Source organism: Dipodomys merriami, unplaced genomic scaffold, assembly GCF_024711535.1.
Source record: "Dipodomys merriami isolate MVZ:Mamm:240054 unplaced genomic scaffold, mDipMer1.0.p SCAF_5, whole genome shotgun sequence".
Lineage (NCBI taxonomy): Eukaryota > Metazoa > Chordata > Mammalia > Rodentia > Heteromyidae > Dipodomys > Dipodomys merriami.
The window spans coordinates 4,462,582-4,477,390 of NW_027206068.1; the positions used below are offsets into that span (position 1 = coordinate 4,462,582).

Here is a 14,809-nt window from a genome sequence, read left to right on the forward strand (position 1 = left end):
GTGTTTTTTAAGCTTTTTTTCCCCCCTCATCTTTTATTTCTTGGTACCGGGGATCACACCCAGGACATTACACAGGCAAGTATTTTGTCTCTGAACTATATCCCAGCCATCATCTTTTAATCAAATGGTGCTCAAACAAACAGATATCACATGGAATCGGCCAAATAATTGTCAGTGTAGGAACAGAACTTACACCTTCACAAAGAACTGTAACATGAATCATAGACTTAAAGGTGAGTGCAAAGCTGTAAAACTAGAAAAAAACACAAATGAAAATCCAGGTGGCCTTTGGGCTTGGTGATGACTTTTTATAAAAACAGGTTAGACAGGGAATCAGGAAAGAATCTAGCTAAGAATCATGCGTTGGCTATTGACTTAAGAAACAACAACCACCAGTGGCTCATGCCTATAATCCTAGATATTCAGGAAGCTGAGATCTGAGGATCATGGCTCAAAGCCAGTCTAGGCAGGAAAGTCCATGAGAGACTTTTTTTTTCTGTCTGACTTGGGGCTTGAACTCTGGGCCTGGGCGTTGTCCCTGTGCTCTTCAGCTCAAGGCAAGCATTCTACCACTTGAGCCACAGCACCACTTCCAGTTTTCTAGTGGTTTATTAGAGATAAGAGTCTCACGGACTTTCCTGCCCAGGCTGGCTTTGAACGGTGATCCTCAGATCTCAACCTCCTGAGTAGTTAGGATTACAGGCATGAACCATCAGTGCCTGGCTCCATGAGACTCTTACCTCCAATAAACGACCAGAAAACTGAAAGGGGTGCAGTGGCTCGAGTAATAGAGCATTTGTCTTGAGCTGAAACACTCAGGGACAGCGCCCAGGCCCAGAGTTCAAGCCCCATGACCAACCAAAACACAAAACAAAACAAAGCAAAAAACCCAACAACAAAAATGCTGGGGGGCTGGAAAGGTGGCTCAGTGGTAGAGTGCTTGCCTTGCATGCATGAAGCCCTGGGTTCGATTCCTTAGCACCACAAAAGCAGAAGAAAAAAAAAAGCCTGAAGTGGCACTGTGGCTCTAGTAGTAGAGCTCTAGTCTTGAGCTGAAGAGCTCAGAGGCAGTGCCCAGGCCCAGAGTTCAGGCCTCACGACTGACAAAAAAAAAAAAAAAATGCTGGGTGCTAGCAACTCATGTCATGTCTGTAATCTTGGCTACTTCTGGAAGCTGAGATCTAGGTTCAAAGACAGTCCATGTAGGATAGTCCATGAGACTCTTGCTCCAATTAACTACCAAAGGCCCAAAGTGGAACTGGGCTCTAGCAGTACAGTATTAGTTTTGAACAAAAATGCTCAGGGGCAGTGCCCAGGCCCTGAAATCAAGCCCCAGAAATGGCACAAAAACAAAACAAAAAACACATCCTGACCCGCTCTTGTTAAAAAAATGACTCAAGACACAGAGTAGGATCTAGCTGATCCTGTAGCCTGTGGAAAACGACTACCTATTCTGATTATCCAAGATTAAAACTCTCTTACGTCATATGTGGGGGAGTTAATGAGGAATAAACTTCTGTAGACACCAGGCCTTCCTCTGCCCTGGGTTTCCAGGAATGCCTGCTTCAGGCCTACAGAACCCCAACAATAGCTTGAGGTCATGGGACCCTCTGTGGTAGCCCTCCTCCTTTAGTCTGCCTACTCTCTACCACCTGAGAGTGTAGTGTTACTTTGCTTCTTTTTCCTTGCACAAATAAACTTGTTCCTACTTAGGTCTCTGTGCCCAACCCTGAATTTTTCCTCCAATCAGTTCAAGAATCATTGGGCCTTAGACCCAGGTACCCCAATTCTAGAACAACTCCAAAGACAATCCCTGGAGGAAAAATGTGATTTTAAAAAGGGGGGTGAGGAGGGGAGGGAACTGAGCTGATATTGATATTCTCATCTTTTCCCAGCAAAGTGCTTTTCTAGAACATTCTTCCTCTGTACATTCAGCCACAGTGCAGGCATATCAGGGGCAGCCTTGTCTTTTTCACCCTGACTTCACCTTCCTTGGGCAGACAGTGGGCTCCACATAAAACCCATGTCTCCCTCCATTCAGGACCATTCCCAGAGCACCTGAGAATCTCTCTTAGTCACATCTGCACTCACAACTCTCAACATAGACTGGTGAGTGGGACTAGTCACCTGGGAGATGGCCACATGCTGGAGCTTTAGGAGAGTGACCACAGCAGAGTCAAGCAAGCTTCCAAGAACTTCAACGACTGCAGCACATGCTGCCTTCCTCTGCCCTGGCACTAAATCAACTACTCTCAGCCAGGACCATGTTGCTCCCAGGAAACATGAGCAATGCCCAGAGACATTTAGGACTATCATCATTGAGGGCCAGGGCAGGTGTTACTAAGCATCCTACAATGCCAGGGACAGCCCCCAATCACAGATTCACCCAATTCTAATGCCAGTCATGCAAGGCTGGTGAATATGATCTGGTAAGCAAGCCATGCCTGGTTTGATAGAGCATCATTTCTAGATGTGTCTATGAGGGCATTTCTGGAACAGATTGGCATCTGAGTCCATAGACAAGGGAAAAAGGACCCACACTCTTCAATGTGGTGGACATCTCTGATAGAGCATGGACAAATTGGCACAAAACAGTGGAGAAAGATGGATTTTTCTCTCTCATCTTTTATCTCCATCTTCTACCCTCAGACTTCAGAGCTCCTGCTTCATAGGTCTTTAGATTCAGACTAAATTATGCCACCAAGGTTTCCTGGGCCTCCAGCTTGCTGATGACAAGTTATAGAACCACCTCCCCCCACCATAGCCACACAGGCCAATTCCATGCTAAATACCTTCTTCTAGCCCTTTCTGTACACATACTGTATCTCCCATTGGCTATGCTTTTCTGAAGATCCCTGATTGATAGAAATGTCCAGGTTCATACACCTGTTCCAATTTCTCCTTTGAATCCTAAACCTTACCTTAATCCCCATAAGCAATGGGAATGACAAGAAATTTGAACACAGAATTGCTAGAAATTGACATCATCTTTCCACAGAGATTTGTAAACTAGCCAAGAAAGTGTAGGTCAAAATGGCACTACTAGCTAGTTCTTTTTATGTTTGGTAACTGTTTAAATCACATTTAAATCAAATGGTTAAAATCATTTGTTGTCTAAAGATGATTTTATCCAGTCCTAGTCTTTCAAATATCATCTACACACTTTCCACCTTTATACATACAACTTTATCTCCTGTCCAGCTTCTCTTCTGAGCTATGTGGAAAGGTCTACCAGACAGCTTCAATTGGGTGAAAAGCAAGAATCTAACATTTGGTTCCCATGCTGAATTCTTGGTTCCCATTATGTCCCCTGGATACAGAGCTGGTACTTACCTGTTATCTTCCTCTCCCTCTATGACTATCACCCTCAGTCCTCTGGCTTTGTCGCCATGGGTGTCCTGTCTCATTCTTCCTTCTTTCCCCAGCAGCTTGTTAATGAATGTGAACATATGCACACACACATATACCTACATGTCTACAACCCACTATCTTTCTCATTGCCATGGCTTCCCCTTCCCCAACCCAATCTAAACTCCAGGTTTCTTGGGTTTGTATAAATTTCTTTCAGCCAGGAAATCAGATATTGTGTCTCTGATCCATCTTCCATACAAAATTCAGAGTGAGCCTGGCCGCAGCGCCTCATGTCTGTGCATTCAAGTTACTTGAGAGAGCAGGAAGATCTTGCCTTAAGGTCAGTCTGAGCAAAAAGTTCATCAGACCTTCATCTCAATCAATTGATGGATATGGTGGTGCATCCTTGTCATCCATGCTACATGAAAGGCTGAGATCAGAAGGGTTTCAGCCCAGGCAAAGAAAAGTGCATGAGAACAGATCTCAGTGGAAGAAGCTGGATATGATGGAGTATCCCTGTCTTCTCCACATAGCAAAACATATAAAATAGGAGAATCCCTGTCCAGGCATAAGACTTGGCTTAAAAAGCAAGACCATAGCCAGGCACTAGTGGCTTAGGCCTATGATCTTAGCTAACTGTGATCTTAACTGTGATCAGGATCATAGTTCAAAGCTAACTGAAACAAGGAAGTCTGTGACACTTTCTCCAAATAGCTACCAAAAAGCCAGAAGTACAGCTGTAGCTCAAATGGTGAAGTGCCCAGCCCTGATCACAGGTGCTCAGAAAAAACACCAGACCCTGAGTTCAAGCCCCAGGATTGGAACACACACACACACGCACACACACACACACACACACACACACACACACACACACACACACACACACACACACACACACACACACACACAGGAAAGAAAAGGAAAGGAAAGAAAAGAAAAGAAAAAGAAAAAAGAAAGTCTGTGAGACTCTTAATCTGCAGTTAATCACCAAAAAGCTGGAAGTGGAGCTATGACTGAAAGTGGTAGAGCTCTACCCTATAGCATAAAAGCTCAGGGATAGTGCTGAGGCCCTGAGTTCAAACCCCAAGCCTGGCAGAAAAAAAGGAAGACCTCATCCCAAAATAACTTGCAAAAAAGGGCTATAGATATGGTCAACAGTCGAGTGCCTTTCTAGCAAGCACAAAGCCTCTAGTTCCAACTCTAGTATCCCTCAAAAAAGAAAATAAGAGAGAGAGAGAAAAAGAAAGAACAAAAGGAAGGAAGGATGGAAGCAAGGAAGGAAGGAAGGAGGGAAGGAAGGAGGGAGGGTAGAAAGGAAGGAGGAAGGAAGGAAAAAAGGAAGGAAGGAAAAAGAGAAAGGGAGGAAGGAGGGAAGGAGGGAGAGAGGGAAGGAAGGAAGGAAGGAAGGAAGGAAGGAAGGAAGGAAGGAAGGAAGGAAGGAAGGAAGGAAGGAAGGAAGGAAGGAAAGAAGGAAGGAAGAAAGGAAGGAAGGAAGGAAGGAAGGAAGGAAGGAAGGAAGGAAGGAAGGAAGGACAAAGAGAAAGGGAGGGAGGGAGGGAGGAAGGGAAAGATCTTAAAATGTAAATATTCAAATGGGGGAATGGCCTCCCACTAGGATGAAGCACAGTATCTAATATAGTTCTCAAGCCCCCTTATTCCCCTACCCCCACTTCATCCCTGCCTCCACTGCATGGAGCCCTTTGGCTTTGGCTTTGTTTCAAGGCCAGAAAGCCATTTGCTCTTTCTAGACTCAGAGCCTTTCCAGATATTCTTCTCCATTCTGTGTCCTTCCCAGGTTTTAACGTTGCTAGAGCCCATGGCTTCAGGTCTCACCTGAGGAGACACTAAGTGTGAGGCCAGTTGGGTTTGTCCCTGTGGGTCTACCAGCTATTGCTTCTCTTTCTCTCTTTCCTCCAGTGTCTCCTAGAAAGGTATGAGATGTCACCCTGCTCTCTCAGCTGACAGCACAATCCTCGGCTCCTAGCCCTTCCCTTCTTTATCCCCTGGGCCTCAGAGTTGAACGGGGAAAGCTCTTTTCTACACATAGCCCCCATGACAAACACCTCTGGGGACAGCCATTTTGTCCTCCAGTTTATCTAGTCCTTTAAAGAGTGGTGGAGCACAGCCTCCCAACGATTTGCTCTTTGTCCCCAATGGCCTGAGTTGGTAGCCACTGTGGCTCTGCCTATCTGCCTATCTGCTTGCTGGCTCAGCAGCCAAGCTCTCCATGGGCTTTTCCTATGACATTCTGACTCTGGCTTTGTGCTCCAGTAAAACTTTGCCAACTTGGACTTCCCTAAAAACTTGCCAGTATTCTCATTCAGAGGGCTCTTTCGTCCATCTTTGACTATCATTTAGGTGGATTGGGGTGAAGAAAGGTGGGTTCTTAAGGATGGATGATTATCTGGCCCTAAGAAATCCCAGCTATAATTTTAAAGTTTAGTTGTGAGAATTTTCAGGGACCTGTTGGGAGGCTGTCCACAATGGCAGGAGCCACCACAGGACTGAAATTTATGGGGTAACCTAATGGGCTGACGACTCGAAGTCAGGGTTCCTTACAATAATGTGGGATATAAGTTAAATAATGTGGGAAGAAAGATCCAAGCTGCCAGGGTTGGGATCAAATACACTCACCAGAATGGGTCTTTCCAGGAGCCCAGAGAAGAGCTGGCCTGCTGGCCTTCTCAAGATTGACCTTTATCACCATCAGAAATTAATATTTAACCAGTACACAGGCAAAAAAAAAAAAAAAAACCCGCAAGGTCAGAGAAAGGGGTGGATTCCAATTTGCAGAGAATTACAGGCCCAACCACCATCTTTCCAGTGGCTTCTCCATGTTTCCTCAAAGCAGGAGGATCCCTAAAAGGACAGTGGACCAGTAAAGAATTAGAATTCCCAGCAAGTAAGTCTCTGGCTTGATACTTTATTATTTTATAGTTGTTGGAAATGGCACCTCTTGACTCTTGGGGCCCATGTTACGGAATGGTTGCCGAAAGGTTAACTAAAATCATTGAAGGGCTGTTATTGGACAAATTTTCTGGCTACACACAGAGTTTTCAGGTCTATGGGCACTCTATAGGTGGTTGTGTGCACATCAACACACACACACAAACACACACACACACACACACACACACACACACATACATACACAGAAGCAATCCCATATAAGTTACCGGGGTTTCATGTCTGTACCTCAATAGCAAGTGTAGATGAAATGGATTTTTCTTTACCATATATCACCATGCTGGTGCTGAATACATCATTTTCCAGAGCCTCTGTTTCTCCATGTGTAAAAAGGTGTGTGTGTGTGTGTGTGTGTGTGTGTGTGTGTGTGTGTGTGTGTGTGTGTGTGTGTGTGTACTTAAACTTAGGACCTACCTCACACTCTTACTTGGCTTTTTCTGCTCAAGGCTGATGCTCTACCATTTGAGCCATACTTTTCCTTCGGGCTGTTTGTTGGTTCATGGGAAATAAGAGTCTTAGGGACTATAATAACATTGATGACTCTGTGAAAAGCTCTCTCTTATTGATATATGGAATAGTCTACTTAGAAATAAATTCCTAATCTACCTAAACAGTGTGATCTGAGGATAATTGAGAGATCTTTCCCCCAAAACTTCAAAGCTGACCACAAACTCTATCAGAATGCACAGTCTATGAGAAGAAATCATGTGGCTGCTTGAGGTGCAAACTACAACATAGTCTCTGAGTTTTTTGACTATTCTGGTCTCTGTCCTAATCTATAAGCATAGGCCCCATTCAAAAGAGGGCAAACTAAGAAGAGGTAAGACAAATGGTGTAGGGGCTGGGAAGGTGGCTCAGTGGTAGAGCGCTTGCCTTGCATGCCTGAGGCCCTGGGTTCCATTCCTCATCACCACATAAGCAAAAAGAAAAAAAGCCGGAAGTTGCGCTGTGGCTTAAGTGGTAGAGCGTTAGCCTTGAGCTGAAGAGCTGAGGGACAGCGCCCAGGCCTAGAGTTCAGGCCCCACGACCGGACCCCCCCCCCAAAAAAAAAAGAAAGATGTGGAAAAGCTCACAGCTAGGACAGATGAAATCAGAACTGAATTTGTTCTGACCTTATGGACTAGCACATTGCTCCCTCACCTTCTAGGAAACTTGAATTAACTATGTACTAACTGCATCCTAGGCACTATACTTGCTTCACAAAATGGCTCATCAGAGCCCCTTAGAGATAAAGAGGGATACAGCAGGAAAGACAGGACTAAGGATTGGACAGGAAGGAGATGAGGAAATGGGAATTGCCATTGCAAGGGCACAGCTGGAAAAGGGATATCCATAACTGGATGTAGGGTAGGAAGTGTTAAGCTGCCCAGGGAGATGTGTAGGGTTCTTGGTCTTCAAATCAATCAGGATTGCATTGTCTTCTAGGCAGGTATCCCCACTCAGAAGGCTGAGCGCTAGAGGATTGCTGCTAGAGGCCAACCTATGCAGGAATGCTTGTTAAGATTCCATCTCTAAGATAACCAGAAAAGACTGAGCTGGGGTAGATGCTCAAGTCGTAGAGCATCAGCGTAGACAGGGAGAGAACTTGAGTTCAAACCCCAGTACCCACCAAAGAGATAAAAAAAAATTCTGAATAATTCTATAATAATTACATAAATTCCACAATAATTATACAAATTGATTCTTTAAAATCATGTCCTCACTGATGAAGGAAAATCACAAATGATTTTATATCTGATTTCTAACACTCTTTTAGGGACTGAATGATTCTAAATTTCAAAACTGTGCAAACTATTTAGAAAATCAGAAGAAATTATGCTGGGATCCATAAAAATGAACCTAAAATCTGACCATTTTAAACTAGGGAAAATCAGGAATTTATTTGTTGTTATGCTATGTTTTTATTTTTTTTATCTAGGACAATCTTACCAGATGAGCAGAAAAGGTCAAAAGCTATGTATATATGATCATATATGATGCTAAGTGAAATGAACCCCAAGATAGGGACACAGAGATTTTTTTTCATTGTCACTGTTGTTTTTAGTGTACTGTGTGATTTTTTGTTTCTTTTGTATGTTCTTCCCCCATGGTATAACCCTTGTTGTCACTGTATTTGATTCCAGTGCCCTGCATCTTGTAGATACATTTTTCTAATTTGGGGAGGGGAAGGGAGATAACAAAATGCTGAAACAGGATACGGATTGACCCATTGTAACAATGAGACCTACAAGACACTATGTTAAAAACAAACTTTACAACTTGGAGGGGAGGGAGGGAGGAGTTGGGGAGGTGGGAAGGGAAAGGATAGTAAGGGAAAAACAAAGGAAGAGGTAACAATGCTCAGTAGGAAATATGCTCATTATCTGGCTCATGTAACTGTAACCTCTTTGTACAGTATCTTTACAATAAAAAATATATTTTTTTAAAAAGGTACAAGTCTCACAGATTTTCCTTCCTAGGCTGACTCTGGACCACAATCCTCAGATCTTAGCTTCCTGAATAGTTAGGATTACTAGTGTAAGCCAAAGGCCCCTGTCCTAAGAAAATCAATTTGTAGAAGGATAAACAGTTTTCTTTATAAAACAGGTGTGAAACTTGTACCTAGAATGTTAGTGCATCATTGTTTCATATCAAGACTAAACAGCATTTTGAAAAATTAGAAACTTTATTCATGTCATCATATAAATCAACTTTCAGTTGCTGTAGCAAAATAACTGAGATGATCCATTTCAAAATCGGAAAGGTTAGTCTTACAGTTCTGGAGATTTCCATTCATGCTTGGTTGTTTCTGTTACTTGTGCATCTGTGGTGAGGCAGGTCATCCTGGCAGAGGAGCAAATGGCCAAGGAAGCTCATTCATCTCAGGGCTAGGTGCAGAAGAGAAGAAGGAGGAATGAGGATCCAAATTTCCCCTTCAAGGGCAAAGGTCCAAGGATGTGACTTTCACTAGCCCCTAGCCCTTAAAGGTTCTGCCACTTCCCAATGGCCATCATGAGCTAGAGAAACCAAGCCTTCAACACATAGGTCTCTAGGGGACATTCTAGATCCAAACTGCAGCCAGCTATTTATCACATTGGCAATTGAGATGCGGGGAAGAATACATGGCTTTCTCTTTCAGTGCAGAAATGCATTTGGTGAACTTAAACAGTCATTAATTATAGAAGAATTTCCAATCCAATGCAGTAATTAATCGTGAAATGTTAGAAACACTCAATTCAACCATGTCCTGGAAGGAGAGGAATGCTAGAACGGTGCCAAAAACATGGATGATTTAAATTTTCAAATCTTTTCTAGCCATATTAAAAAAAATAAAGCTCATGTTTATATTACAACAGAATGAAAATAGATCTTTTGTGACTTAGTATAAGACTAAACTTATACTAAAATTGTACAGCTTCATGGAGAAAATGTGCTCACTATTTCAATTCTCAGATTGTAAATTAATCACAAAACAAATTATGCACTCATTTCCTCTGCAGCATTAGTTGCATTTCTTTAATTTATGCTCTTACTAGCATACAGTCATAATGTGATCCTTCTATACATGTATTCAAGGTATTTTGAGCAAGTTCACCCTTGCCTTTTATTTCTAGTCTTCCTTCCTCTTTTTCAATGTGTTTGATGGATTTCATTATGCTAGCTACACATACATGCCTATGGAGTTCTTTGATCCTCTTCATCTCCCTGTCCTGTCTTTTTTCCTCCTTCCCTTACCCCACTCCTCTTTTATATTTATGTTCCATCATCATCATCATCATCATCAACAACAACAACAACATCATCATTATCACCATCACATCTAGGTTCTCCAACTGAGTGGGAACAGGCAATGGTTAATTTTCTGAGCTTTCCTTATTCAGACACTTCCTAGCCATGTCTCAGGCTGGCACAGTAACAGCTCAGGGAAAGAGAACCAAATTAAGGACTTCAAAGAATTGGAAATAAGCCACATCATCACAGTTCACAGATAATAGTTCTGTTTACTCAGAAATCCACCTGAATCAACAAATAAGTTATTGTAACTTTTAAGAGATGATAGTTGAGTGGCCAGGACAAGGATGGGTATAGAAAATTCTGTTGCAGTTCTATATGTTTGCAATAGACAGTTGCCTTCTTTGATTACCAATCAAAAAGAGACCTATTAGCATGTTCATGAGAAATCACATTTCTATTTCTGAAAAATACTTGCTTTCCTATAGAGTTACCTTTGTACATCATAAATGTCAACCCATGGGCTCCCTTTTAGTTTCTAGTATCTATACTTTAGAAACTAATATCTAGTTTCTAATAGCAATAGTAAGGACAAATATACTTGTTTGTCAGACTTCTATAGCTAGCTGAAGAGGCAAATCACATAAAGAAATCTCTCCATTCCATCATTATAAACATAGGCACCTCTGTTTTCTTGCAAAGTTTACCTTTCACAATCAAGGTTTTAATTCATCAAGCCTGGTTCTTTGTTAATGGGATGAAGAAGGGATTCAACTTCAGATCTTTCCAAGAGGACAAAGGGTTGTTCCAGCACTTTTTGTAAGCCATCTTCTCTCTCTTGGTCCGTAATACCACATCTTACAGTCATCCATACTTGGTGGAGAGGGTGGATTTTCTCTGGGCTCTGTGTTCTGTTTAATAAGCCATGTCTCCATCTATGTAACACAATATAAGCAGCACCATTGTATTTGTGACTATAGAACAAGATTCCCCACCATCTCCATTCTCAGACGTATGCTGCCTTTCATAGATTTTTTTTGCTTTTCTATTTATATTTCAGAGTCAAAGACCCATGTTGGAATTTTGATGATAGTAGCATTGACTCTGCTTGTCAGAGTGAGAAAAACTGAAGTATTGGTTGTGTGGATGTTCCTAAGAACGAGTGAACATTTATGTCCATTTATTTAGGTCTCTTTTGTCATCCCCAAAACTGTTTCATGCTATAACATTTAAACTGTATGTATGTTTTGCTTGATTATATTATACAGGTGGCTTTTGTTTATTTGTTTGTTTGTTTCTGCTGTAAATTCTTAAGCTGTGATCAAGACATGGTTGGGAAAAACACAAGACTATGTCTTGTGGGCGACAAAAATAGATTCTAGCCTAAACCAGGAGACTGCTGTCCTGATGCTGTTTCCACCTTGTGTCTTCCACATTACCTCCCATCTTTTTATTTCTCTCTCTCTCTCTCTGTCTCTGTCTCTGTCTCTCTGTCTCGTGTGTGTGTGTGTGTGTGTGTGTGTGTGTGTGTGTGTGTGTGTGTGTGTGTGTGTGTGTGTGTGTGTGTGTGTGTGTGTGCTGATAGCAAGGCTGAAACTCAAGACCTGGGCACTGTCCTTTAGTTTTGTAACTCAAGGCTGGTTCTCTATTGCTTCAGCCACATCTCTACTCCTGATTTTTTTTAATGGTTAATAAGAGATGAACCGTTTCAAGGACTTTGCTCTCCAGGCCAGCTTCAAACCTGATTCTTAGATCTCAGCTTCCTGAGTAGACAGGTTTGCAGGCTTCAGTCACTGGCATGCCTTTTTAAAAATTTCTACGCTTAATCTCAGACTCCGTATGCTCTCCCATTCTTCCCACCCAAGCTCCAGTTTTTCTCCCCAAGCCTGTGATTCCAAATACATACCTGAGCCAGGTCTATGGTGCCCTTCAGATGTGTGTGGAGCCTCATTTTCCTTCCAGGCATCTAACTATGCTCCCTAAGTGGTTTGGAAATCAAGGACTTCCTCCCTTGCTGTGCCCTTATGTTTATTTTCTTAAGTAATTCATAGAAACATTAAAATTTGCACAATAATGGGGTAGTATGTAGTATATGATAATTTGACACACTGGCAGCATGTCACATTAAATTAAACATATCTATCTCCTCAAACATCTGCCAATTCTTTAAGGTACAAACATTCAATATCCTTTCTCCTGGCTTTCTGAGAAACACAGTCTTTATCTCAGTGGCCATCCTGTGCGGCAGCACACCAGTCACCTAATTATAACTGAATCCTCCTGCTCCCACCCCCATCTTCACATCCAGGCTCTGGTAACCACCGTTTTCCCCTTACTTCTGTGAGATCATTTTGTTATATACGCAATCACACAGTGGTGAAGAGACAACGTTTGCAAAACTATGCACATAACAAGGGATTAATATCCAGACTTATAAGATACTAGGAAATGCAGGAGCAGAAGCAGAAGCGGAAGCGGAAGAAGAAGAAGAAGAAGAGGAGGAGGAGGAGGGAGGAGGAGGAGGAGGAGGGAGGAGGAGGAGGAAGAGGAAGGAGGAGGAGAAGAAGAAAGACCTGATTTATAAATGATCAATAGCCCATTTCTCAAATGAAGGCAAACAAGTGACCAAGAGCTCTATTGAGTATGGGAAGGGATGGGAAGGGGAAACAAAGAGGAGGCAATAATGCTTAATAAGAAATGTACTCGTTATCTTGCCCATGTAATTGTAACTCCTCTGTATGGTATTCTCACAATAAAAAATAAAAATAAAAAAATAAAAAAAGATAGGGCTAGGGAGGTGGCTCAGTGGTAGAGTGCTTGCCTTGTATGTTTAGGCCCTGAGTTCAATTCCTCAGCACCACATAAGCAGAAAAAGCTGGAAGTGGCACTGTGGTTCAAGTGATAAAGCTCTAGCCTTGAGCTGAAGAGCTGAGGGACAGCGCCCAGGCCCAGAGTTCAGGCCCCACAACCGACAAAAAAAAAAGGAAGAAAGAAAAAAGAAAAGAAAAAAGAAGATGAGAAAAGATAGACATTATAAATCCTGAAATGCAAGACAAAGCCAGGGTAAGCCATCACCTCCCTCCAGGGAGAGCAGCCCCTTTCACCTACTTCACTTCACCCTTCAAAGCTGGCACTGGCTGATTCACTCTGATTATTCTTCTATTTGTCACCTCCATTCTGCAGTGCAACATGGCAGGTAGACCTGGTTACACCCAGCCGGCACTGGCCTTGTACTAAAAAATGGTGCAGGGTGCCCTATAGGGCATGTCTTGGTTCTGTGACCTGTGAGCAGTTTCTTCACATCTCTGGGCCTGTGTCTTAATCTGAACCACGGGACTGATAATAAATAAGAGCAGTTGTGAGGGAATGATGGAGTCCAGCTACAAATACCTATAGTGGGAGATAGACCATGTGAGGCACTCTTTATGCAGTGGAAGATTTTCTCAGTGACTAGGCATCTGACCTCTTGCTATGTCCCAAGCTCTTGTGCAGAACTAGTGTTTATCACAGCCTTGTTCTGGGTGGGGCTATATGTGCTTTTTCAGAGAGGTGGGAGGCTGGTCCTCTTGGTGTCCTGCATTTACCTGCCTACCTTCCTCAACTTCCAAGCTCCTAGCCAGTCCTTCCCTTGCCAGCACCACTCTTCCTGAGAAGGTCGTGGGTTAGGGAGAGTCTGAGCTACTGTGCCCTGAGAGTCCTGGAGACGTCTATCTGTCCAGTGTGTGCTCCAGGCTTCCCCTGTGGCTGGCTGACTCTGTTTGGAGGGTGAGTCAGCCTCCTGCTGTCCTTGTTCCCCGGGTGGTGGCTCCAGGCATGGGGAGCTCCTTTGTGCGCAGATGGACCTAATCTCCTTATAGCCATTGTGGTCCTAGTGCCTGCTGCTCCAAGCTGCCAGTGGAAGGAGCTTCGCTGGCTAGTTGGGGTCCTTGCCCAGCTACCCACCCTTCAGCCCTTCACTGTGCAGCCCTCCCCTGCTACACTGAAGGGCTGCCTCTGCCCCAGCTCCTGCTCCTTTGGAGAGACGCTGCCTTAACCGCAAGATGGATGGCTCTAGGGGATTTCTTGACTGTCGACTGTACTGACACATAGTGTGGGTGTGTACACCTGTGATGCTCATGGTGTGCATATTGTATGTGGTATGTATGCATTGTGCAAGCAGGTATACTTAGTGGGCAGGTGCTTACACACATGGGTCTATATGTGTGCCTGTGTGAGTGTGCTAAGTGCCTTGTGAGCACCTGCATGCTAGGTGTGGGTGCTTATGTGTGCATCCATGTGTGCCTTTCCATGCACATGTGTGTATGTCTCTGTGAATATGCATGTGCATGTGTGCCTTCTGTGCATTGTATGTCTCCAGGCACATGCATTATATCACAGTATGCATGCATACAGTGAGTGGATGTTTATGTGTACAGCTATGTGTGCATCTGTGCACCTTGCTGCGCAGGTGTCAGGCACATGTGTGTACTTCTCCATGTGTACGTGTGTATATGTGGTCCTAGTGCCTGCTGTCCCTTCATGCACATACATTTGCATGTATGTCTTTCTGTGCATTGCATGTGCTTCTCCATGCACATGTGTGTACCTCTCTGAGCATATGTGTGGAAGTCAGTGAAAGGAACCTGCACTGTGCTGCTCACGGGGTGGATCCTGTTTTCTGCTCTTTATCCTCTGCAAAGCACAAGCTCCTTTTCTAGATTCCTAGGACTCTGTATGGCCCTTAAAGAAAAACCAAATGCAGCCCCTGGAATCTTGCTGACCAGCTAGGGAGCAGGTG

The 14,809-nt window shown here is 43.4% G+C and overlaps 1 protein-coding gene across 2 annotated transcripts in view; it reads left to right on the forward strand.

Moving 5' to 3' along the window:
* The first annotated feature begins 6,135 nt into the window (after nucleotides 1-6,135).
* Ddc (dopa decarboxylase) overlaps nucleotides 6,136-14,809 on the forward strand; it is a 103,006-nt gene continuing 94,332 nt past the window's right edge. For both annotated transcript variants that reach the window (XM_069995987.1, XM_069995985.1), the window contains exon 1: nucleotides 6,136-6,256. The gene's annotated coding sequence lies outside the window, so the exon portion shown is untranslated. The remainder of the gene's footprint in view (nucleotides 6,257-14,809) is intronic.